Source organism: Myotis nattereri, assembly GCF_964212035.1.
Source record: "Myotis nattereri genome assembly, chromosome: 6".
NCBI classification, from domain to species: Eukaryota; Metazoa; Chordata; class Mammalia; order Chiroptera; family Vespertilionidae; genus Myotis; species Myotis nattereri.
The window spans coordinates 66,691,542-66,716,846 of record NC_138081.1 but is presented as its reverse complement, the minus strand read 5'-3'; the positions used below and the strand labels follow the sequence as shown (position 1 = coordinate 66,716,846).

The window sequence follows — 25,305 nt, the reverse complement described above, 5'->3', positions numbered from 1 at the left end:
CCTCTGATATTCCTCAGTCTGTTCCATGTTATGATGCCTCTGGTTCTATTTTATTCATCAGTTTATTTATTTTTTTCATTAAATTCCTTGTTCGTTTATTTTGATTTTTAGATTCAATTGTTAATAGATATGTATCATTGCCGTCGTCGTCTTCTTCTTCTTCTTCTTCTTCTTCTTCTTCTTCTTCTTCTTCTTCTTTTTTAATATATTTTTTATTGATTAAGATATTACATATGTGTCCTTATCCCCACGTTACCCTCTACCCCCCCCCCCTTGCCCTCATCCCCCCATTGTCCATGTCCATTGGTTAGGCCTATATGCTTGCATATAAGTCCTTTGGTTGATCTTTCCCCTTACCCCCACCCTCCCCTACCTTCCCTCCAAGGCCCGACAGTCCAATCAATGCCTCTCCGTCTCTGGATCAGTCCTTGTTCATCAGTTTATGTTGTTCATTATATTCCACAAATGAGTGAGATCCTGTGGTATTTATCTGCTCTCCAGTTCCATCTATGCTGTGGCAAATGGTAAGAGTTCCTTTTTCTTCTTCCTCTTCTTAAAGAATCCCTTTCAGCATTTCATATAATGCTGGTTTGGTGGTGATGAACTCCTTTAGCTTTTTCTTATCTGTGAAGCTCTTTATCTGACCTTCTATTCTGAATGATAGCTTTGCTGGATAAAGTAATCTTGGTTATAGGTTCTTGGCATTCATCACTTTGAATATTTCTTGCCACTCTCTTCTGGCTTGCATGGTTTCTGTTGAGAAATCAACTGACAGTCATATGGGTACTCCCTTGTAGGTAACAGATTTTCTTTCTCTTGCTGCTTTTAAGATTCTCTCTTTGTCTTTTGCTCTTGGCATTTTAATTATGATGTGTCTTGGTGTGGTCCTCTTTGGGTTCCTTTTGTTTGGGTTCTCTGCGCTTCCTGGACCTGTAAGTATATTTCTTTCACCAGGTAGGAGAAGTTTTCTGTCATTATTTCTTCAAATAGGTTTTCAATATCTTGCCCTCTCTCTTCTTCTGGTACCCCTATAATTCTGATGTTGGTACGCTTGAAGTTGTCCCAGAGGCTCCTTACACTATCTTCATATTTTTGGAATCTTTTTTCTTTTTTTCTTTTTCGGTTGGGTATTTTTTGTTTCTTCATATTTCAAATCTTTGACTTGATTCTTGGGATCCTCCTGTCTGCTGTTGGATCCCTGTATATTATTCTTTATTTCAGTCAGTGTACGCTTAATTTCTAGTTGGTCTTTCTTCATATCCTCCAGGGTCTCACTAAATTTATCAGCAGTTTCCATAAAATTCTTGAAAAACCTTCTAACGTGGCCTTGAACTCTATATCCAGTTGTTTGCTTTCCTCCATTTCTGTCATTTGTGACCTGTTTCTTTGTCTTCGCATTTTTTATGCTTCCCTGTGTTGGTAGAGTGGTTTTGTGTGCTAGGTGTCCTGTAGGGCCCAGTGGCTCAGCCTCCCCAGTTACCTGAGGTAGCTATGCCTTGGTTGTTGTAGGATCACTGGGAGAAATTGACCTTCAGGCCAATTGGCAGTGAGAATCAGCTGTGTCTGCAGTGGGAGAACTTCTGTGCTGAAGACACCCTTCTGGGGCAAGACTTGCTTCAGTGGGGCTTTGGTGCTCACTGAGTCTGCTCCCTGAGTGTGTCCCTTATGGATCTGAGGAGTTGTAATCTGGATGGTCCCCCTCTGACCACTGGGTACACTGGCTCTTGGATCTAAGGAGGTGCTAATTTAGCCTCTGCCTGAGGTTACACAGCAGGAGCTACGAAGAGAACTGCAGATTCCCCTTCCTTTTTTGGAGTTTGGAGGTGCCCTGATGAGGCCCAGCTGTGAAGCAATGCAAGCTGCTGTGGGGCCTTGGGCCTTCTCTTGGAAGTTCTGGGTCTGTCTGGCCCAGCTGCAGTTTGTTAGGTAATTTTCAGGTTGCAAAGGGCCAGGGCATTCATATGCAAAAGTCTCTGCCACAGTCTGGGTGGGGCGGGGTCTCAGGGAATCAAAGGGTGGAGCAAGCAGCTATGGCTGGTCCTCAGCCCTTCCCTAAGGGGCCGCGCGTCTCAGTGTCCCGGTAATTTAATTGCTGTAAGCACCTCTGAGGGAAAGCCGCCCTCAAGTTCCGAGTTCTGCCTGCTGCCAGACAGTCCAGTTTCTCCCCGTATGAGTCCTGGGTCCCCAGAGACTTCCTGGAACCAGAGTTCAGAGCAGTCGGGAGCTTTTGACTCCCTCCCAATTCAAAAAGACAGCCGCGTCCTCAGATGCCAGCCCCTTTCCGCGCACGCGAGCCTCCGTACCTCTGCACTTTACTTCCGCAGCTCCTCTGGCTCTCAGTGTCTTTTTCTATTTCCTTCTAGTTGTAGAATTTCCACTCAGCCAGCCTTCCTGTAGTTCTGGATGATGTCTGTTTTGTCTTTTTGTTGTATTTTTGAAGTTGTTGTGGGAGGCAGCAATTTCGGTGTTTACCTATGCCGCCATCTTAGTTTCTCCTCCTCCTCCTCCTCCTCCTCCTCCTCCTCCTCCTCCTCCTCCTCCTCCTCCTCCTCCTCCTCCTCTTCCTCCTCCTCCTCCTCCTCCTCCTCCTCCTCCTCCTCCTCCTCCTTCTTCTTCTTCTTCTTCTTCTTCTTCTTCTTCTTCTTCTTCTTCCTCGTCCTCTCCTTAAAGAATACCCTTCAACATTTCATGTAATACTGGTTTGGTGGTGATGAACTCCTTTAGCTTTTTCTTGTCTGTGAAGCTTTTTATCTGACCTTTAATTCTAAATTATACCTTTGCTGGGAGGAGTAATCATGGTTGTAGGTACTTGCTATTCATCACTTTGAATATTTCTGGCCTGCAAAATTTCTGTTGAGAAATCTGCTGACAGTCATATGGTTGCTCCCTTGTAGGTAACTAACTGCTTTTCTCTTGCTGCTTTTAAGATTCTCCTTTGCCTTTAATCTCCTTTGCCTTCTTTGCCTAGGCATTTTAATTATGTTGTGTCTTGGTGTGGCCTCTTTGAGATTCTCTTATTTGGGACTCTCTGTGCTTCCTAGACTTGTAAGTCTATTTCTTTCACCAGGTAGAAAAAGTTTTCTGTCATTATTGCTTCAAATAGGTTTTCAATATCTTGCTCTCTTTCTTCTTCTGGCTCCCCCATAATGCAAATGTTGGTATGCTTGAAGTTGTCCCAGTGACTCCTTATACTGTCTTCATATTTTTGGATTCTTTTTTTTTCTTTTTGCTCTTCTGATTGGGTGTTTTTTGCTTCCTGTTATTCCAATTGTTTATTTGATTCTCAGAATCATCTACTTTACTGTGAATCTCTGTAAATTATTATTTATTTCCATTAGTATATGCTTAATTTTTGACTGGTCCTTTTTCATGTCTTTGAAATTCTCACAAAGTCTAAGTCCCTTGAAGCTCTCTTGGAGTCCCTTGAATCTTGCATTAAGATCCTTGAGCATCCTTATAACAATTATTTTAAACTCTGTATAGTTTGCTTGCTTCCATTTCATTTATTTCTCTCCCTGAAGATTTATTCTGTTCTTTCACTTATAATGTATTTCTTTTGTTTCTGCATTTTGGCTGCTGCCCTGTGTTTGTTTCTGCATATTAGGTAGAGCTGCTATGTCTCCTGGAATTGGTAGAGTGGCCTTGTGTAGTAGGTGTCCTAGGGTGTAGTAGCCTCCCTAGTCACCTGAGCTGGTAACTCTAGGTATGCCCCTGCATGGGCTGTAGTTGAGCCTTGATTGCTATTGGTGTCACTGGCCGTAGTTGACCTCCAGGCCAATTGGCTGTGGGGTTCACTTGATGTGTAGGAGATACTCCTATGGAGCAGGATTTGCTTCAGTGGGGCTTTGGTGTTCACTGAGCCTGCTTCTTGAGTGTGTTGCTTGTGGATGTGTAGAGTTGTAATCTGGTATGGTCGGTCTAAAGCTGTCAACCAGGTGCACTGGCTCTGGGGCCTCTTGGGAGGTACAAAGTTAGCCACGGTCTGGGGCCACCTGGCAGGAGCTACCAAGTGATCTGCAGATGGCTGCTATTTGTATTGGGCTTGGAAGTGCCCAGGTGAGGCCAAACTGTGATGCAAGGCAGGATGGTACTACTATCAGGTCTCGGGCCTCTTATCGATAACTATGGGGCATGCTGTTCCAGCTGTTGCTTATTTAAGAGAGTTTATGAAAGTCTGAAGCCTGAGCCAGGACAAGCCATTCATATGGAAAAGTCCCTGCAAATAGTTTGGGTGGGGCTGCAAGTTGGATGTGGTGGAATCCCAAGGAATATCCAGGGTGGAACAAGCCATGTGGGACAGACACACTCATGGAAACTCAGAAATGGCTGCCAGTCAGCTCTGTGATGGGGGAAGTTCCAGCATAAGAACAATGACCCCTGGGAGCACCCCTGTTTGAGAGAAAGCTGCCCTTGAATTCCTGCCCTGTTGTGAAATAATTCAGTTCCTCCCCTTATGTCCCTGGTTCCCCTAATGCCACCACCCAGCACGGAGCTCAGAGGGAGTGGGACCATGTGTGGGCCCTGTAAGAGGAGCTGAGTGGGACTTCAGCAGCCTCCATGTCCCTCAGCCACTGTTCCCTCTGATTTTTATAGCCCAATGTTATAGTGACCTCTCTTTGCAACTCTGGAACCCTGATCTAGGGGTCCGGTGTTGGGCTCGGCCTCCTTGCTCCTCATGGGAAGCCTCTGCAGCCTAGATATCCCTCCCGATTAAAAACAGACCACATGTGGCCCTAACCAGTTTTGTTCAGTGGATAGAGCATAGGCCTGCGGACTGAAGGGTCTCAGGTTCGATTCCAGTCAAAGGCATGTACCGTGGTTGCGGGCACATCCCCAGTGGGGGGTGTGCAGGAGGCAGCTGATGGATGTTTCTCTCTCATCGATGTTTCTAGCTCTCTATCCCTCTCCCTTCCTCTCTGTAAAAAATCAATACAGTATATTTTTTAAAAAACAAACAACAGACCACATGTGGGTGCTGGACCAGCCCATTCTGTGCCTCTGCCCCTCCTACTATTCTTAGTGTGCTTTCTTCTTTACTTCTTTAGTTGTAGGACTTCCATTTAGCCAGCTTTTAGGTGTTTCTGAGTGATAGTTATTCTGTATTTTAGTTGTAATTTTGATGTGGTTGTGGGAGGTGGTGAGTACAGGCATTTACCTATAATCACCATCTTGTTTCTCCCAATTCTGGGAAGTTTTATTTTTGTTGTTGTTGTTGTTGTTTTTTGTTTTTGATTTTGTGATGGTTATTTTTTTAATTCTTTATTGTTTAAATTATTACATATGTCTCCTTTTCCCCCCATGGACCTCTCCCCAGCTGTCTCGCCCCCCCCCCCCCAGCACATACCCTCATCCCCCAACTGTCTGTGTCCACAGTTTATGCTTATATGCATGCATACAAGTCTTTGGTTGTTCTGATTCTGGGAAGTTTTAAAAATAATTCATAAATATGTAAATTAAGTTGTCAATAAAGGATTGATTCTCTTAAATACTTAATCACCAAGATTTAATCATAAATGCAGAAGTGTGTTTTTCAAAATATGTATGTTAATAGTGCTCATAATGTGGAACAGTACATACTAGTATTTGGAGAATCTTTCCAGGCAATGATTAGAAAATTATGGTTTTTAAAACTTTCATACTTCAGATACTTCTAAATGTGTGTATCTTTTTTAGTTTGAATTACAAAGTATTTCAGTCATTTAAGAAGATAAAAGACAAAGTAATAAAATTAAAAAGAGTAAAAATTTGAATGAGCACTTTCTATTATAATAAAAACTAAAATTTTGGGGCTAATAGTAGATTATGACACTTCCTGTAGTTATCAGAACACTCCAATTCCATTAACTGTGAAATATTGCTAGGTCTGGGTTTTAGTTTTTGAGCATAGAATTTTTATTTTGACATTTTTAAATAATGAACATTGATATTCTTTCTTTTAAAAACTCTACTTATAATTTATTATTTTATCATTTATAATTTTATTAAAAGATTGTTCAAGTTTTATCTTTTGAAACACTTAAATACTGCTTCATATGTCTGGTCGTTTTTTTGTCTTAATGCTGAATGGAGCATATATCTTCACACTTTTGAGATATTTAGTATTTCCTTATTTAAAATATTTCTTCTATAGAAAACTGTGTAATATATATATATATATATATATATGTGTGTGTGTGTGTGTATATATATATGTATGTATGTATATATGTAGCATTTATGTAATTTTTCAAAGAACTGTATAAATTTGAAGTAGCACAATTTTAAGACAGGGCTGGGAAATGCATGTCTATACCAGAATGTAACTATTTAGATTCAGCTTGCTGTCACCCTGGAGAAGCCTCTTATAATCTTAGCAAGTCTTTTCTTAGTTAAATTAGACCACAGCTTCTTATGATTTTGACCCATTGCTTTAAACTTTGACTTCTGGGAAAATAAAAAATGTTCTGCATTTATTCTACACCATTTTTAAAAAAGAACTAGTACAACTGTCCTGATTCTGGCACACCCAATAACTAATTTCCATCCCTTTAATGTGCATTAACTTTAAATGTCATTCTTGCTACATTAATCTTAGAATTTTTAAAGTATATTAAATCAGTACTAGGTTTGAGGACTTATGAAGGCCTAGGTATTGGGTCAGGCAATTTTTTAGATTATCCTATTTAATAATTACAGGAACCATGCAACATAATAAATAATTCTCAAATCTCAGTGATTTGACACACTAAAAGTTTTGGTCTATTCATCTCACAATTCATTGAGGTCAGCAGAGGTTGGAGGTGGCTAATTACATGTGGGAGATTTACATGGGTAAGGCCAAGAAAAAAAATGCAATTTTCATTTAGGTTCCAATGGCCAGAGCTCAGTCACATTGCCCAAATCTAACTACAAAAGAGATAAAAATGTGGTTTGGCTGTGTAACCAGGAAGAAAATGAAATCAGTTTGCTGAACACGTAGCAATATTGCTTCCTCAACCCACTTTTCTCAATAAAAGATGCCGGTCCCTTTCCTTTTTCCAAATGCCGGAAACACTGCCTTCCCAGTGAAGTAATGGCCCAGTTAATACCTCCAACTCTAAGACAAGGATCATGGAGAATGCACAGTCTTCTAATTGGTCTGGATGTGGCTCTTTGGTTCCATTGTCAATCCCCAAACACGGTGAAGTTGAGACAACACATATTCCTTATTGGAAAGGGAAAAAATAAGAGTCCCAGTAAGCTTATACTTTGCCTTCTAGTTTTCACAGGTAGTCTTAGAAAAGGTGCAGCCATTACCGCATGCATATTTAGCCACATACCCTGTTTTTCTTTTCCTTATTGGTCTTTTCTTAAACAATTAAGCCCTTTATACTTAAGCCACTTTACCCTCACTTCCAGTCTAATCCCTCACTGAAAGTTTCTGTTTTAGTCAAGATGAGCTATCTATGTAATCAACTTCCAAAAAAATCATGTGGCATATTACAATTATAGACAAAAATAATATAAATTCTATAATCTTTTATTACTCTGTAGTCAACTGTCCCCAAAGTTGTAACTTCATTTCCTACTATATAACAAAGCATATTCATGAGTATTTAAACTTGTTTTAGTTTTTCCCTTTGGAAAAAAATATCTTTCATTTGATGATGGTAATATAAAGTCTTATCAGACAACTCTGTCTCCCAGATATCTAAAGAAAGAAGCAAAGAAAAGAAGGATGAAGGAGAAGAAGAAGAAGAAGAAGAAGAAGAAGAAGAAGAAGAAGAAGAAGAAGAAGAAGAAGAAGGGAGAAAAGATAAGACAAAAAAGGTACATCACTTAGAATTAGAAACATTTTTTTTTTTTTAAAAAAAGTGGTTGTTCAGGAATGAAACAAACAAAAAAAATCTCAGCTGTGTATCCCCACCTCCACTTTTAGAAGTCATAGTGGTGAGTGGGAAAGATGAAGAAAACTCTCTTGATATCTTTAAATAGAGAGTTTCAAGATGATTCTATTTTCCTTTTTAGAACTGACGAGAAAAAGAAGTTGTTACTAAAAACATATCGGAAAAGGTAGGAAATAACTACAGTTGTCTAAAGGCAGTGAGGTACTAGCATTCTCTCCCAAAAGAATGAAATAATCTAAGATGTTGAGAATTCTCACAATAAATACGAATATATCACCTGAATAAATGAAGTACACCTTCATAGAGACAGTTTTTAGTTGTGTTCAAGGTAAAACATTGAACTCTGTGTTTCAGGTTCACTATTGTAAAATGGGGATTGTACTTAAATGACCTATAACAATAAAAGGATAATATGTTAATTAAACTGGACATCATTCCGGACGACCTTCCAGATGAAGCCAGGGCTGCTAGGGGAGCCTGGGTCCCGGGTGCCTGCTGGTGGCTGGAGGGAAGTCCTGGTCCTGGGCACCAGAAAAAGCCAGTGCCAGCAACAGGGGGAAGGAAGGCTTACTCTTGCATTAATTTCATGAATCAGGACTCTAGTATTATTATAATTAAACTAGAGGCCCAGTGCACAAAAATTTGTGCACTGGGCGGGGGAGGGGGGTCCCTGAGCCCGGCCTGTGCCCTCTTGCAGTCTGGGACCCCTTGGAAGATAATGACCTGCTGGCGTAGGCCTGCTCCCGGGTGGCAGAGGGCAGGCCCAATCCCTAGGTGCAGCCCATGGTTGGGCTCAGAGCAGGGCCGATTGGGGAGTTGGGGCACTGCCCCTGTCATGCATAGAGCAGGGCGGATTGGGAGGTTGCGATGCCACCCTCAGCCACGCTCAGGGTAGGGCCGATTGGGGGGTTGGGGCACCGCCCCCTGTCACACACAGAGCAGGGCGGATCAGGGGGTTGGGGCGCCGCACCCTGTTACATTCAGGGCAGGGCCGATGGGAAGGTTATGGCTATACCCGGTCACACACAGAGCAGGGCCCGTGGGGGGGTTGGGGGTAGGGGCGCCATCCTCTATCACCCACAGAGCATGGCCAATCAGTGGGTTGGAGCGCCGCCACTGTCACACTCAGGGCAGGGCCGATGGGGAGGTTATGGCTCTACCCCGTCACACACAGAGCAGGGCCCGTGGCGGGGCGGGGGGGTTGGGGCGCTGCACCCTGTCACACACAGAGCTGCAGGGTGATCAGGGGGTTGGGGAGCTCCCCCCTATCTGGCACAGAGCAGGGCTAATCAGGGGGTTGGGGCGCCTTCCCCTGTCCTGAACACAGCAGGGCAGATAGGGAGGTTGTGGCCCCGCCCCCTGTCACACACAGAGCTGCAGGGTGATCAGGGGGTTTGGGCGCTGCCCCCTCTCATGCTGATCCTGGTGCCGGAAGGCATATTACCCTTTTACTATATAGGATAGAGGACTGGTGCACGGGTGGGGGCCAGCTGGTTTGCCCTGAAGGGTGTCCTGGATCAGGGTGGGGGTCCCCACTGGGGTGCCTGGCCAGTCTGGGTGAGGGGCTGAGGGCTGTTTTCAGGCTGGCGGATGACTGAAGCTCCCAACTGCTCCTTTTTTTCTTTTCTTTTTTATTCTGGGCCAGCTTTAACTCTGGCTCCAGCTCTGAGGCCTCTGCTGCTGAAAGCAGGTATCTGGTTTGTTTGGGTTCTATAATCGAAACACTGTTTCAACTCCAGCTCTGAGATCCCAGCTGGCTGAAAGCAGGTTTCTGGGGTTTTGTTTAGCTTCTATATTTGTAAGAATTTTCAAACTGCAAGCTCAGAGGCCGGCAGCGGCAGGCGGGGAACGTTGGAGTTCTCCGTCACTGAAGCAAGCAAGCCTCATGTTAACTTCAAGCTGCCTGGCTGCTGGCCGCCATCTTGGCTGCCAGTTAATTTGCATATCGCCCTGATTAGCCAATGGGAAGGGTAGCAGACATACGGCTAACTACCATGTTTCTCTTTTATTAGATAGGTGAGAAAAGTCTACAGTGCTTAGAACCATGACGACGACAAGTGCTCAATAAATATTAGCTATTATTATTATCATTATTTTAATGATGGTGGTTTGCAGTTCATTTTGCCTGTTTTCTGTTTTGGAATCATTTCACTGTCCCGCCCTTCCCCACCCACCATGGCAGGCAAGCCCATTGACTCTTAGCTCAGCATCCACACACAGCCTCAAAGGATAGCTTTGGAAAACCTAAAATAGAGGACCTCCTTTTTTTCTGACCCTCTGTGCAACTTTCCTTTTGTATAGGCCTCAGGGAAATACGTGAATAAGCTTGTGCAACATTTCAAATGACAGTTGAATTTTTTAAAATGTTTTTTTATTGATTTTAGAGAAGAGGAAGGGAGAGGGTAAAATAGAGGGAAAACATCAATGTGAGAGAAGCATCCGTCAATTGGCTGCCTCCTGAATGCCCCTCTTTGAGGATGGAGCAACTCTGGCATGTTGAGATCACCTCCACTCTTCTCTCATTGTTATCCTTAGTTCTTTAAGCCATTTCTCCTGTAGTTGCCAAGGACCAGAAAATCAGGATACATGATTCTCTTTTCCCCCTTTCCTCTCTTGATTACCCTCTTTGTCTCTCTTGCATTCTCTACTGTTGTATAAAATACCATATAGGCCTCATTTTCTATGTATGCCTTTACTACTGCAACATAGGGAAAAGAAATCTGTGGTTTGAGATCTCCAAATCCGTTCTCACTGCAACAACCTGGTTTGCAAGAGTTTACCCATTATATAATCCTAGTATGAATGCCAATAACTGAAAATTACCTTGGTCTTTCATTCTGTATTCCTCCTATAACTTTCTTGTAGGGAGCGGGTATAGGGTCAAGCCTCGGACTGACCTGTGGCAGCGCCACAAACAAGTCCCAGCTTGGAGGGCAGAGCCCTCCTAGCACAATTAAGCTTGACCTTATACTCGCTTCCTACACTTTCTAAATCAATATCCAGGGTAGGCCTTGCCTTGGGCAGACTGGATTAAAAGTCTTATATTCAGATTTGCAAATGCAAAAAGTATATTAATTATTTTTTTTATTGTTAAAAGTCTTACATACGTCTCCTTTTCCCCCATCAAGCCCTCCCCTATATTAATCATTTTTGACATATCCTTTCTATCGCCAATATTTCTCAACAGACAATTAGATTAATTCTCCAAAAGAATATTTCCACTTTTTTGTAATATGCATCATATCATACCTCTTTCATCTCAAAATTTATCTTTCTATAGAAGTCTTTGTTATGTTCTAACTCTCCCCTAATTTTTCTTAAAATGTTTGAGAAATTATCATAATTTCATTACACAAAATTCACTTAAAATAAGTGCTAGTCAATGGCTAACAAGAAATTTAATACCTTAAAAGTTAATGTTATGAAATTGGTCATATTTTTGTACATTTTAGTAAAAATTAAATTTTTATCATAAGAATATTTACCATTGTTACAGTTAGCAGAATCTAAATGTGGGTATCATCTTGAAACATCAGCAATTTTTCTGTGATTAATTCCTGACCTCAATATCCATTAACCAGTATTTAGAGGTTATAAAAGCAGAAACTAGCCGAAACAGGTTTGGCTCAGTGCATAGAGCGTCGGCTTGCGGACTGAGGGGTCCCAGGTTCGATTCCGGTCAAGGGCATATACCTGGGTTGTGGGCACATCCCCAGTAGGAGATGTGCAGGAGGCAGCTGATCGATGTTTCTCTCTCATCGATGTTTCTAACTCTCTATCTCTCTCCCTTCCTCTCTGTAAAAAATCAATAAAATATATTTTAAAAAAAAGAAGCAGAAACTAGGATGTAAACAGGAGACTTTAGGATATAAAGGCAAAACAAATATTTAAATATTGGTGGATTACCACTTCAATAGTAGGGTGCTTATTCTTACTAAAAACTAAAATAAAAGACTTTTTGTCACTGAGTATACTAGTACTTCACAGATAATATGTATAATGAGATTTTTATAAGAGAAAAAAACATGGTGGGCATGGCCTTCAACCTAGTAGCAAGTTTTCTACAAAAACATTAAGAGCATTACTTCAGCAATGCCAATTAAAAAGTGAAATTATGCAAAAATTATCACCTTTTCACTTGTCTTCCAGCTTGCTGCATTATGTAAAAAACAGGACTCTTTTTCAGAAATATGATCCATAACAGTGGCAACAATTTATTTCCCTCCTGATTCAATATATCAGGCCTCTTTCAATATAAACACACACACACACACACACACACACACACACACACACACACACACACACCTTCCTCACATAAAGGAGGAAAAAAAAACCAAATGCTGTAATTCTAATCACATTTCTTTAATCACATATAAAATGATGAAAATATTTATAATAACTAGCATTTTATCATATAATGTATGCCAGATGCTGTGGTATTTAATTTATATATATATATATTATCTTTTTAAAAATATGTTTTTATTGATTTTAGAGAGATAGAAAGGAATAAGGAGAGATAGAAACATGAGTGACAGAGGAACACTGATTAGTTGCCTCCTGCATGCCCCACACTGGGGATCACACCCACAACCTGAGCATGTGCCCTGATTGAGAATTGAAATGGCTGCCTCTTGGTGTATGGGTCAATGCTCAACCACTTAGCCACACCAGCCAGGCCATATTATCTCTTTTAATTACAATAATTCCATATGAGATGGATATTTTTAGAAAGAATAAATTGAGATTTAAAAAGTTAAACCAGCCCTAACCGGTTTGGCTCAGTGGATAGAGTGTTGGCCTGCAGACCAAAAGGTCCCAGGTTCAATTTCGGTCAGGGGCACATGTCTGAGTTGTGGGCTCAGTCCAACAGGCAGGAGGCAGCCAATCAATGATACTCTCTCATCACTGATGTTTCTATCTCTCTCTCCTTCTCCCTTTCTCTCTGAAATCAATAAAAATATATTAAAAAGTTAAACTACTCTTCCAGTCAGGAATTTAGGACTGGCTAATTCTGAAGCTCACACTCCTACTGGCTATGCTAAACTGCCCTCAAAATAATAAAAAAATACTTAAACATTACTCCCATAGTCAAAGCTTCTATATATATATATATATATATATATATATATATATATATATATATATATATATAATTAATTTTTATTTATTTATTGAGAAAGACAGAGACAGAAACATATCAATTTGTTGTTCCACTTTTCATTGGTTGATTTGTGTATGTACCCTGACCAGGGATTGAACCTGCAATATTGACTTATGGGAATGAGGCTTTAACCAACTAAGCTACCTGGTCAGAGCCTAGATTTATTTTTTAAAACTATTTTTTTTTTTTACTTAAACTATTTTTGCTTACTTATAACAAGGATTTTATCAGACCACCTTACCTCCTTTAAAATTATTATAAGAAATAATTTTCTAAAGAGTATAATGATGTCTATCTAATATGCCCTAACCTTTCCACAGAGATATTAAAGAATAATTCTATTAATAATAATAATACCTTATTTTTTAATTAAAAATAATTCTCAAAGCCTATTAGGAGTCTTATTTTATTTTCTCTTTAGGTCTGTGAGACAAGTCCAACAAGTATTTAATACCTTTATGGATAATTAAGTAAAGCATACACAGAAAACCTTTTGTTAAAGATAACCTTTTAAGAAAAGACAATTATAGCCAGCTGGCATGGCTCAGTGGTTGAGCATCCACCTATGAACCAGAAGGTAAGGGTTTGATTCCCAGTCAGAGCACAAAACCAGGTTGTAGGCTCCATCCCCAGTGTGGGGCATGCAGGAGACAGCCAGTTAATTATTCTCTCTAATCACTGATGTTTCCATATCTCTCTCCTCTCTAAATATATATATATATATTAAAGAAAAGACAATTATACCTAAAACATAACTAGGAGGTGAGGGAAGAATGAGGGTGGAGAGGTAAAAACTTGTGGTGGAAATGTGTGGTTTCCTACAACTTAGCACTTTTTCAGAACCTTTCTGTTTGAGAAAATTGTGTTTTATCCATCCCATGTACTTCCAATTCAAGCAAAAGCCAGAATCCCACTTTCCTAAACTCTATTTGCATTCATGGTGCTGGCATGTGACTTAAGCTCTGCCAGTTAGACTCAATTACATGAGACTTTAGTTCAGACATGGGTAACATGAGAAAGCAGAAACTGAGTAGAATCCATTTGAGGAAGATGTGGCTGTAAAAGAATCCAGCTTTCAGGGCAATGGGATGGAGATTCTCTAAGGCAAGACAGCAACAAGTATGATGGCTGAAAGGACAGAACAGGACTGGTAGCTGTGTCCCTAACCCCTCTTCCAAGAAAAAGCTGCAGAATGTATCAGTTACTCAGCCTGCCCTTATCTCGGCCAATGGGAAAGCGGGGGAAACTAGCCCAAGGCCTAAAGTATGCTAGCCACCCCCCCTGTCTTTGTGTAACCAGATCCTAGCTGCACCCTGCCCTTGTATCACTAGCCCCCGGCCCTCACTCAACCAACTAGAATCAGCCAAATCAGTGGTCAGAGTGTGCCCCCACCCCCTGACCCCAAGCCCTATAAATTCTTTGTTCTCTTGGAACTCCGGGCTCTCTTGAACCCTATCGCTGTGTCGGTAGTGGGGGCAGAGGGACCAAGCCCCAGGCTTGAATAAAGACTCTATGCTTTTGCATCGGACTTGGCGCTCCCTGGTGATGTCCTTTGGGGGATCTTGAAATCTGGACATAACATTTGGGGGCTCGTGCAGGAGCCCCAAGACTCACAAGGGACCCCAATCCAGAGAGTCTGACTGAATGCGGTAAGCATCTGTGTGTTGTCCGTTCTGTTCTGTGTGTTGTATGTTCTGTTCTGTGTGAGCTCACTTCTGAAATCTGTAGTTTCCGAAATGGTCTAGGTGAACGTACTGGGGGACCACGGACAGGAGGAGTTGAAGGATGCTCCAATCCCCCATCTGGAGGGGCGCGGAAACCCCTCACGGGGGGAGTGGGTTCCCTTTGAGAATCTGAGACGAGTGGCACATGGCCATCGTCTAATCTGTAGTTTTGCTTCCGCGGAGTCGGAAGGTTGTTTTGGTTTTGCTTCCATAGAGTTGGAAGACTGTATTTCTCTGTTTTTGTGCATTTTTTTCTGTTTTCTGTGGACTTACTGGACAAACATTATGGGACAGACTCAAACTACTCCTTTAAGCATTATGGTCATTTTAAAGTAAAGGGCTGGGCCAAACCTGCTTGCCAGCCTCAGGTGTGGTTTTCCAAAACTGCTGGGAACTTGGAACCTTGAAGCTTACTGAATTCAAATGATAAAAAACTCATGTCTTGCATTTTTTTACGTTTATTCTTAAAAATGTTACTGATTGAGAAATGCTGAATATTTGACTTGCCAGCTAAAAGTTTAAGGTTCGGATTGAATTGGGAAAAACTGTGTGTTGTGGTAGCTAAATGCCTTTGCTGAATGAATGTCTGGTGAAAGTATGTGAGTGTGGAGGGAGGGGGCCTGCCCTCTCCTCTCCTTTGTATGGCTCCACAACTTCGGTCAGGCAGGCATCTGAGTGAGGATCTGTGAAAACAGGTCACCCCCTCCCTTGTCTGTCTCTCGTCACCGATCATCATGAGGTCGGGACAAAGTAAACCTACTGTTCTTAATTACATGTTAGAAAATTTTAAAGGGATAAGTTCTAGGCTAAAATAAAGGCTGGCTAGGTTCCAAGATTGCTTAGTTCTGAGATTGCTTATTAAAAAAAAAAAAGCAAGAGAGAAGTCTTTTCAAGTTAACTGTTTGCTTAGCAAATTAACAAGGTGGTAAATTTCAAAGAACTTGTTATTTATGGTTTTCTTATCTCTTTGGAGGACACAAAGGGCTTACACCTCCACAGGGAGGATAGATTTACTGGCCCTAGTCCTGCCTATGATGTGTTTTGTTCCACTTGCTCTTTTCAATTATTCATTAGAATCCTCATAGAGGACATAACCTGGTCTTTCCCTTCCTCCCTCATCCTGATTCTGAAAGCATCTGTAACTGGATTTCAGATGATCTCCAGGCTTTCTGTCTGCAAGGGACCTCCCTGTGCACCTGTTATCTTTCCAGGCCAACTGAAAGTAATCAGATTGGGCTGAGAGAAGGGGGGCGGGGGTGTTTGCAGTTATGCTACTAGCTGCAGACCTAACAGGTCTTATCAATGAACTTCAAGATCACAAAAAGTCACAGTTAGTCTTTCTCTGTCCTGGTTTATTCTTTTTAACCCCTCCAATGCTGAGTTAGACCGATACCTGTTCTTAGTTTTGTCACAAAATGTCTAGATATATCTTAAGAGTAAAAATACTTTAAAATGTGTTCATAAATATTAATCTAAAATTGCTGACTGTTCACTTTTGGTAATCATTAAAAGATTAAGGTTTCTAAGAATAAAAATTCTAATACGTTAAAAACACCTAAACTCCCAGGAGAAAAGCGGAAGAGGAACAAAGCTGAAGTCTGCAGCCACCCTGGTGATTTAGAACTGTTTGCCAGGCAGACTTAGCCCCTGAAAGCCAGGTCAAAGAAGCGGGGCTGGATGCCTGAGCTGAGCTGCTACGGCCCTGAAAGAAGAAGCAGCAGCAAGCAAAGTAGGGAAAGTTGCGGATAGAGCTAGCAAAAGCTCCCTGTTTAAAAATGTACTGAAAGGGTTCAGTACCTGTTGCTGCTGGAAGAGGAGGGGCTGATATCCTCTTCCAGTGCACTCCCTTGGAGGAGGTCTGATTGCTGCTTTGCCACAAAGGGAACTGGTGGGAAGGCAGAAAAAGAGGGGCCCTGTAACTGATAAACAGGGTTAACAAAAGGGCACTCTCCCTGGACCTGGGAGCCATCAGAACTTTGAAATTCTCCAAGAGAGGAGGAGTCTGGCTCAGAGACTGGCCGAGACTTCGTTGGGTTGGGAGAACCGGAGGCTGCGTATTGAAATTGTAGACTGCGGTTTGCTGGGCAGAGGTCCAAGCCCAGTTGTATAGCGGTCGAGCTGCCTGTGTACAGCAAAGCAGCTTTCTCCTGTGCCAGAATACATTTTAAGGAAACTGGACAGACTGTGTTTATAGCTAGAAAGAAGAACTGGCCGCAGTGCACAGCCCTGACAGTAACCAATAGAAAACTGTATAATAAACTTAAATGATGCCTACATCTTCATGGACATGGCTCCAAAGAGACAAGGACAATTTTGCCCCATAAAGGAAGGTCAAGAGTAGACTTTAGTCACCTCCCTAAAATGTTTGTATATCCCTACCGTATCTCATGTTTAGTAGCAGAAGATTTAGCTGCCTGAAGCAGCCATGGTGTCAATATTATGTTTCATTGTATTAATATGTTGTATTAACCTTCAGTTCCCTTACAGGTTTGAATGTCGCTGTAGCTGCTGAGAGGGCAGGTGCCCAACTGGGCAAAGAAGAATACCCATCAGGTTTTGGTCTCTATTGAGAGACAGTTGACAGTTGGCAGCCTGTGTACTGTCTTGCAGGCCTGGGTGACCATGCCCATGTCAGGGGTGGTACAAACCTTGGCTGTAGAGAGCTGGGAAAGGCCTGTTTGGAATAGAAGGTCTGAGGCATGGTTGTGCATTTTTGAAGGACATGGAGGGAAGGTGTAAAGGCTGGTTTGAAAGTATAAAATTTATAAAGGCTGTGTACATGATAAGAAGGAAAAGAGAAATGTTAAAAGAAAATGAATCAAATAGTACAAGCCAGTAAGCCAGAGAGAGTAAATAATTTACATTCTGCCTCCCTAAACAGACGGTAAATAGTTATGCCAAAGTACTTAGGGGGGACTGATAAAAGAAATCCAAGAGTTACTGTTTTGTTATAACTCTGAAGAATCCATGAAAAGAAACTGGCAAGCAAAATCAGAAAATCTTAGAGCAGAACAGTATGTTTTTCTCCTTATAGAATTCCTCTGAAATTTGGCAATGCTTAATAAATCATGGCATTACATTTCTTTGCATAGATTCAATAATACTGATTCCTAATAGTGGTTTTATTAACAGAAAACTTTGACTGGAATATCATGTTTTAAAGAGACCTGTCTGGACTCTGAAGACTTGAAGCCAATAAGAATGCCATGGGAAAAGCCTGGTATCCTGCTTAGGAGCCCTGAAGATGGCTGGTGCTGGAGCATCAGGCCCATGCCCTACCATCACTGGCGGTTGGTCAGAGTAGAAGGGGAGCAATAAGGATGCCTCTGCATCCCTGTGGAACCCCCACACATTCTGGGCCACCACGAGTAGGAGGGTTATTGAGATGGGCCTTAAAGCCTAGAGCGTGGGCTCAGGTGAAGTTGCTACAGGTGAGGGATTCACCTAACGCAGCAGATACTGCAGGCAGGCCTGATGGCAGCAGGATGGCTTGGCTTCCTGGCCCGATGGGGCACATTAAGATTCAATCATAAAAATTCCAGCAAAGGTAGTCAGTTACCATTCTTGTTGTGTTTATGCAAACATCAGGCCCAATTGAATATAGTAGATAAATTAGTCTTGATTTGGCTTTTTGATAGCCATAGAGGAATTTTAAGAAGAAAAATCCTATTTCAAAGAGGTTGTTAAGACTAAAATGGTTTCTTTCCCTTCCACCGGACCATTTGTTATAGTTTGTCTCTGCCAGGTCACAAGCCCAGCTTCTTCTGCACCCAGGACAGCAAGGAACCTGACTGAAAGGTGACTTCTGACCAGACACACCCGCTGCAGATCACCCTCAAGAAGACAGCGGACCTCGGCGGACCCCTTGTAATCCTCCTGATGCTGTTGATTTTCGGCCCTTGCGTTATTAACAGACTAGTCCAATTTGTCAAGGAATGTATAGGAGTAGTTCAGTTGATAGTTCAGTCCATCTCATGATTGAGCCGGAAGTTCCAAGACAAGGAGGAATGAAAGGACAGAACAGGACTGATAGCTGTGTCCCTAACCCCTCTTCCAAGAAAAAGCTGCAGAATGTATCAGTTACTCAGCCTGCCCTTATCTCAGCCAATGGGAAAGCGGGGGAAACTAGCCCAAGGCCTAAAGTATGCTAGCCACCCCCCCTGTCTTTGTGTAACCAGATTCTAGCTGCACCGTGCCCTTGCGTCATTAGCCCCTGGCCCTCACTCAACCAACCAGAATCAGCCAAATCAGTGGTCAGAGTGTGCCCCCACCCCCCGACCCCAAGCCCTATAAATTCTTTGTTCTCTTGGAACTTCAGCCTCTCTCGCACCCTATCGCTGTGTCGGTAGTGGGGGCAGAGGGACCAAGCCCCAGGCTTGAATAAAGACTCTATGCTTTTGCATCGGACTTGGCGCTCCCTGGTGATGTCCTTTGGGGGATCTTGAAATCTGGGCATAACAATGGCATTCGTGTCTGTAGCTACCGTGGATAGTAGACCCAGCAAGTGTGGGTTGGGCATTATTCTTGGCTCTGTGGCATCTAAGCCCAACCTTTTGGCTTTCTTGATTGGTAAACTCTTTCATATTCTTGAATATTTTTTTTTCCAAAAATACTTTAAGAAGTTTTTAATACTTGAATCTGAGATCACTGACTGCCACAGAACAAGGCTATTGAAGCCTCCTATATCTTTAAGTGATATACTTTATTATTGAGTATATCTTAAATAATAGTCACAGTAATAATTCATTTTGTTAGAAAAAAGCAAATTTTTACTATTTTCACTTGTTAATGTAGCTTCTTGGATATAAGCACTTAAGCCCTAGAATCACTGATAAGATGACATTTCATATGCTGGTAATTACCTCAATAACATAGTTAAATTCAATGACTTTTCATCCACAACTGTGTGTATAATAGGTATTATGTTGAGCATTAGACATATAAAGATAAATAAACATATTATCTCTGAAGAACCTATAATCCAGGAAGACCATGTTTTTAATAAAATTGTTTTCAATTCTTTCTCAACAGGGCTCTTAAACTAGATAACTAACATCAATAGTTCACGTTTTAAAATTAGAAAATGTAACTTTCTGATAAATAGTACAGATGTAAACTTTAAATATTTATGTATAGGAATATAAACATTAATTATTGGATCTGGTCTTATGTATTTTTATAGGGAAATATTTTTGAAATAATAGAATGAATATAGGATATTAAGAGAGTCTTTGGAGGTTAACAAAGAAAAACTATCTGTGCTTTATGCTAACCTCTTATAATATTATTCTTTCAATGTACATCTTAAGACTCATGGATTAAAAATAATGAGGGCTAAACAAGATTAAGTGGACAATAATCACAGTAAAATAAACTAAGGTAAGCATAGCTAGTTTAATAAATCACAGATTATTGGTCAATATCACAGGTTCTATTATTTCTATATAATTCATGATTTCTATCTCTTGGGTTTTATTGCTCCTAAACTTACTGTAAAAATTTCCACATAGAGTTTTGCTAATAAGTGATTTTGATGGATTTTTTTCTCTATAATTTAAACAATTATTTCTGGGAGGATGGATGGCTCAGGGGCAAGCACTGTTCCTTACCCTGATTTCTTATACTTCCTGATCTGGCAACTTGCCAATGTTATCTCCCAAATATTCATATATTATATTGAATATAATATGTCCTTTAAAAAATGTTCAGGTTTTCTTTTTTTAATTCATTCCAACCAACTAAAGAACCACATATACAGTATCATAAAAGCTTACATTTTAAATGGCAATAAATTATTTTCATTTGCTTGAACTTATTTTACCTCTACCAGAGATAAGATAAGGTACGTATAGTTAACTTCATTTATTTATACTGACACCTGTTGTCTAAGGAGGCTACAAAATTTATTCATGTAACTCAGCTTATAATGTTTCTCCTAGACAACATTTCAGAAACGCCACTTTCTGGAGCAAGTCTCTCCATTATATTGTACTACACTTCACACTAACCATGCAATGAAAAGCAATACTAGTAATTTTAAACTTCTTGAAAATATATTACATTCTGCATTTTGTAATCCAAACAAAAAACTCTAACTAGATGAGGAAACCGAAAGAGAAAATGTCAAAAGCATAAACAGAACTCAATCTTTCTGGTTCTAAAGATACCATAGATATGCTATCATAGATACCAAGCTAAGTCTCTAGGAAGCTGGCTCAAAGCAGCAGGACAGAGTATGGAGTTTGGGTGTAGAAGACACGGTTTCAAATGTTCTTTCTGAGGCTTTTCAGCTGTACCTCAGCCAGGACTCTCAACGTCAGAGTCTAGATGTTCTGTATTGGTGGTTGTTGGTGGAGGTCTGTTATTTATTTGTGTTCTTTTCTTGTTTTGTTTGAAACTTTAAATTTGGATAAAAAAATAGACATCCCTAGACTAGTCGTAAGATTGCTATGAAATGATGCAGTGTGTGACACTTTGTAGTCTATAAGGACTGACACAACTTTGAGAAATACAGAAATTGCTATTTTATACAAGTCTAGCCCTCTATCACCACTAGAAAAATCACATTATGGAATGGGATGGGATGTAAGAATGTTGATATTGGAAGACATCTCCAGTTTCCAATAAAGAGTAAGTGAATGTACTTCACTTCCAAGGTCCGTGGAAGAAAGTGGTTTATAAAGTGATGTCAGTGTGTTCCACCAATCATGGTTCATGTTTCTCATTCCAAAATATGAAATTGTTATATAGGCAGGATGCACCATAATAAAGTCTATGAATGTGAATTTATGAATTTGATAAATTTGGAATAGCTTCTAAAGTCCTTTCAACTAAAAAAATTGTACATATTAACTTTTAATTCAGTTACTTAAATTATCATCAAGACTCTTCCTTCAGAAATATAGTTATGTAAACACAAAATTTGATACAGAAGCATAGATATGTGATTGGTAGAAATATTCTTTATATATTTAAAAGATATTTTGGCAGATACACTTATGGCAAAGAGGGTTAAACCAAAGTGATCTCACCATTCCTTCTCAACAGTGACACTTGTGACCATGTAATACAATATTTGCTGGCAGGGATTCCAGTTCTGTAATTCCATTTTGCTCCAAAAGCACAGTGCTACAACTCATTTTATCTCACTGTCATTAAGGTACATATTGCCTTTCTGGTCCATGCACAAGGAATAAAACCAGACAGTTCTGGTGCTCTAAGGACAAGAGCATTTCACCCACCTATCAAGCCCAGTCTGTTGGTTTTGCTCTTGTTATTCAGACATAAGTGAATATTAATGCCATGAAAATGTAGGATGCTTACACCAAGTATGTGGAGTTATAATATGAAGATTTAAAGTTTGTGTTATCATTTATATTCTATTTGACACTGAAAAAATTGACAAAATTCCCTACTTCTTTATCTATTAAATAGGGTTAATAATAACCTTCATGCAATCCTATCTAATAATAGACAAACATGGTAATTAACTGTAGCTCCGACACGCTTCCCATTGGCTAATCAGGGCTATATGCAAATTAACTGCCAACCAAGATGGCGGCCGGCAGCCAGGCAGCTGAAGCGAACAGGACGCTTGCTTGCTCCAGTGAAGGAGGAAGCCAAGGTTCCCAGCCTGCTGCTGCTGGCCTCTGAGCTTGCACTGTAAGAAACAATGTTGCAATTATAGAAGTTAAACAAAACCCAGAAACCTGCTTTCGGCCAGCTGGGCTTCAGCCAGCAGGACCACAACAGTGTTTCAATTATAGAATCCCAAACAACCCAGATCCCTGCTTTCAGCAGCCAAGGTCTCAGAGCTGCAGCCGGGCCTCAGAGCTAAAGTCGGCTCTCAGCTCCAGTGACAAACACAGAAGGCAAATAAATCCCAGAATAAAAAGAAAAGAAAAAAAGGAGAGGTGGGGAGCTTCAGTCGCCCACCAGCCTGAAAACAGCCCTCAGCCCCTCACCCAGACTGGCCAGGCACCCCAGTGAGGACCCCCACCATGAAGGGGGTGTGACCAGCTGGAAACAGCCATCATCCCCTCATCCAGACTGGCCAGGCACCCCAGTGGGGACCCCAACCCTGACGCAACAAGCTGGTGGCTAATTTGCATACTGAAGGCGGGGCAGCAACGGGCAAGGCTATCTGCTGTCCTGGGACCTGGATCCATGACCTGGCAGGCGGGGGGCAGCGCTTGAGGCTCTCCACAGGACCAAGACACTGATCTGTGACCCTGGCGGGTGGGGGGCAGTGCTTGAGTCTGTCCGGGGTCCCAGGACCCTGATCTGTGACCCTGCTGGGCAGGGGTCAATGCTTGAGGCTGTCCATGGGACAAAGACACGGATCTGTGACCCTGCCGGGCGGGAGGCAGCTCTTGAGGTTGTCCGTGGTCCCAGGAACCGGATCTGTGACCCTTCCCGGTGGGGCGGCAGCTCACACAGGGGCGGATTGGCCGGGGTTGGGCAGGGCAGGACACCTGGCTTCCACCCAGCCCCAGTCACTCTGGGCAGGTGAGCAGCACAGAGAGCCTCTGGACAGGGGAGGCAGGCTGGTGGAGGGCAGCCTGTACTCCCCACATGGCGGTGGTGACAGCTGTGAGCGCGCCAAGCTGAGCCTGCAGGCTGAGCTGAAGTAGCGCCTGCAGGCCATCAGCGCCCAGGAGTGGCTGCGCAAGACCCGCCTCCTGGCCCAGAAGGTGCAGGATCGCAGGGACAGCCACCGTGGCGGGCCAGACTGACATCCTCCTGGCCACACCACGGGGGTTTGCAGATCTGCAAAGCCAGAGGCCTCCGGTGTGCACATCCCCCCTGGCGTGCGAACATCCCCCAGCACACTGTCACCCTCCCGCGCCTGCAACAGTTGCAAACCAAGGCGTGCACAAGTTCCCCCCGCCTCTCCACTGCACTGCCATCAACCCAGCATGCCTAACACCCCCACAGGATGTGCACACATCCCCTCTGATGCGCTCACATCCTTTGGAGAGTGTCTGGGTGTTCTGGGTGCTGAGGGTGGGCGCCTGTGAGATGACAGTGAGAGGGCAGAGTGGTGATGCCCTGTTCCCTCAAAGGCCAGTGCAGCTACGAGATCACCTCTGGGGGGTTAATGCAGGTGCTGAGGCAGGAGCAGGTGCAGATAGACACACCTGGTGGGCACGGGTGGCCCTCGCTGAGGTGCCTTCGGTCAGTGTTCAAGATCAAGAACCCAGAGGCGGAGAGGAATTCCGTCCTCTCAGTGAAACAGTGGGATAGTCGGGGTGACTGTAGAGGAGGAATGTGCACTTTGGGTGCCAGCACCCATGAGTGAAGGCTGCCCTGACTGAGCCTCGCTTGCTTGGGGCCTAGCGCACTCCTGCCGGGCAGCGGGTGACAGGACACGCTTTTCCAAATTAATGAGAGAAAACATTGATTCTCCTGCTGCCCACGAAGGTGGAAAGTGAAGTGGGGAGACATGTGGGGAGTGAGGGCGGTTCCCTGTCTGGGGGTTCCAAATCTGCTGTTGGTTTCTTTCACCGCTGACTAGAGATATATAGGGTGTCCCCCCAAAATGTATACACACTTTGAATACCTACTAATTCCAATGGTTTTAAGCATAAGAAAGAAACAACAATGGAGCTGTTATCTGTTAAAAGTGTGGGCACAAACAGGTAGTTGGACATTCCCTGAGGGGTCTCAGATGGGAGAGGGTGAAGGCCAGACTGAGGGGCTCCTCCCCCACCTCAGTGCATGAATTTCATGCACCGGGCTACTAGTGTCATTATAATTATATAAAGATTATACACTGAAAAATATTATACACTGAAAAAAATATTGTATCTGGTTAAATTTTAGATTCTATGCAGTGAAGTTGATAGCCACAGCGATACCAAATGTGACATTTAGACAAAACATATTTGTAAGAGAAGGAAATACTGATTTATTCTATCACCTCTTGCATTGTTTTTTTGGTACTGAAAAAAAACAAGATCCACTTTGCAAGCCATGTTTTTTTTTTGGTTGTTGTATTTTTTTTTTTAATTTTAGGGACAATAATAAAAAAAACTGTCATTTTGTGCTGCAACTAATTTATAGACTCTAGTATTTCTTTGCTCTCAAATTCTAAACTGAAAATTATGTATTCCTTTGAAATATCACTATTAAAAATTTAATAAAATAAGGCAGTTTACTTACTCTTTTTCCCAATTATAGCTTAAATGTTTATTCATGACCATATGTACTTGTACTATGTTAAAAGAAACTGTATACCAATTCTTTTTGCACTAATGTGTCTTTTACTGTACCCAGACATGTGAGGTGCACCAGGGACCTGAAAGCTATTAGTTTACACCCACGTTCTATCCAGTATATACATTTGCAAACGAGAAAACTTGGGACTTGAAATCAGAATTTAGAGGAGGGAATGTAGAGACTTTCCAATTCAATCTGTTCTTGAGGAGGCGAGAAAACTGGGACCCAGGTACTTGACGTGATGTGTGTAAAGTCACGTCTCTGGTTAGTAATGGAGGCGGGTATTCAGTGCTATTCCCTGAGCCCATAGCTTCCATCTGCATCCTGT

General features: G+C 42.0%; 1 long non-coding RNA gene across 1 annotated transcript in view; it reads left to right on the top strand.

The window, feature by feature from the left end:
• Positions 1-19,162, top strand: part of LOC308521174 — an 87,461-nt gene extending 68,299 nt beyond the window's left edge. Inside the window, exons 2-3 of the long non-coding RNA XR_013996142.1 lie at positions 7,666-7,788; positions 18,488-19,162. This is a non-coding gene — a long non-coding RNA (uncharacterized lncRNA). The remainder of the gene's footprint in view (positions 1-7,665; positions 7,789-18,487) is intronic.
• The last annotated feature ends 6,143 nt before the right edge of the window (positions 19,163-25,305 follow it).